Source organism: Salvia miltiorrhiza, chromosome 7 (genome assembly GCF_028751815.1).
Source record: "Salvia miltiorrhiza cultivar Shanhuang (shh) chromosome 7, IMPLAD_Smil_shh, whole genome shotgun sequence".
NCBI lineage: Eukaryota > Viridiplantae > Streptophyta > Magnoliopsida > Lamiales > Lamiaceae > Salvia > Salvia miltiorrhiza.
The window spans coordinates 32,241,155-32,243,184 of record NC_080393.1 but is presented as its reverse complement, the minus strand read 5'-3'; positions in this window follow the sequence as shown (position 1 = coordinate 32,243,184).

Here is a 2,030-nt window from a genome sequence, read left to right as displayed (position 1 = left end):
TCATAATAGTCGCCATCTACTTTTGCAGCTCGCTAGTCGGTGCTATGGCATTTGCTTCAACCCTTTTTCTACGGATCAACTTCTGTTGGAAACTCTCAGCTAGAGTTTGGAAAATCTGATTAAGCTCTGCAGCTATTTTCCTGGCTATGTTCCCTCATGCAGTACTGTCCACCATGAATTGAGCAGTCTGAACAATCCATCATAGAAAAATTGACTCAACATCACATAAGGCAACTGATGCTAGGGGCATTGTCGGAGCAGCTCCAGAAATCTCTCCCATGCCTCTTGGAATGGCTCATCCGCTCCTTGGATGAAATTCATAATCAGGGTATGAATTTCCTGCGTCTTGTGATTGGGATAAAATTTCAGCATTAATTTTTTGCATGCCTCTCCCCAAGTTTTGATGGAATTTGGCGGCAGGGATAACAACCAGGTCCTTGCCATATCCTTTAATATATACTGGAAGCATTTAAGCTTCAGCTGATCTTCTGTGATATCCAGCAGCGGGAAGGTCTGCACTTGGGTGCAGAAATCTCGGATAAACTTCAGAGCGTCTTCACTAGGCAGCCCGTAGAAGAAGGTAGGGGTGAGCATTCGGTTATATGGTTCGGTTTTTGCTAAAACCAAACCAAACCATATTTTAGTTCGGTTTTTAAAAAAAAACCGAACCGAACCGAATTAACCGAACAAACCGAACCGAATTAACCGAAATTTTTATAATTAAAACCGAACCGAACCGAAAAACCGAATTAATCCGAAGAAAACCGAAATTTTCGAAAAAAAACCGAAAAAACCGAAATTTTCGAAAAAAAACCGAAAATTTCAAAAAAAAACTATAAAATTAAAAAAATATTAGAAGCTAGAATTTATAAAATTATAATTCAAATATTATATATATATATACATATATATATATATATTTATATATATTATAAATATAATTCGGTTTTTCGGTTTTGTTCGGTTTTAAAAAATCCGAACCGAACCGAACCGAAAAACCGAAATTTTATGAAAAAAAAACCGAACCGAACCGAAAAACCGAAAAAACCGAACCATATTTTAAAATTTCGGTTTGGATCGGTTCGGTTATTCGGTTTCGGATTTTTTGCTCACCCCTAGAAGAAGGGCAGCAAGTTTGAATCCTGGGCTTTCAGGCTATAATTCCTGACTGCAGTAGGAAGAACTATAGCTGAACTTGTGGCCTCAATGACAAGCCGGGCAAAATCTCCCATGTACTGCAGATTTCCTGCAGCCATCTCTTCTTTTTCTTTTGCTACAGACTCTTCAGAACAATCAGAGTCAGATTTTGCAGTATCCTCCAGATTAGTTATTGAATAAAAGTTTTCTGCTCTTTCACGATCTTTTTCCATAGAACTACTTGAACTGGACTCAGACTCCTCCATGCGATTTGAAAATAAATCCTTGCTGCAATTTCTAAACACACCACTGGTGTGATTAATGTTGTCTAAGGGAAGCACCAATTTTCTTTTCAGACTTCGGCGACCCTGCATGCACAACACTAACAAACGGATCAAACGCACCGGAGGGAGAAATAATTGAATCAAAAGAAAGAAATAAAATAAACACAGAAAATAAAGCAACATAATTAAACGACTAAAGCCTTCCCCGACAACGGCGCCAAAATTTGACTCAACTCAAAACACCTATTGAATTGACTCGCAATCGTACGAGGTCAATTGCAGTGGAATAAGCTAAACAGGGTGTTCTCTCGTGTTGCACATAAATAACAGAAAATAAACCTAAACACTCTAATCAAGATTTTAGGGGCTTACTCTCTCTCTCTCTCTTTATCTAGCGCGTAATTAAAATAAAGCATGTAAATTATCTAGGCAAGGACTAAAATAATATGTAGGAATAAAAAGCATGGAAATCTATGCTAGGGTTCTTGAGGAAAAACAATAATTCATTAAACTAATTGCGCAATATAAATAACAATTATCTAGACAGGGAATCAAATCATTAACTAGAATAAATCGAATAGCATACGGAAAGAAATAATATAAATTGTA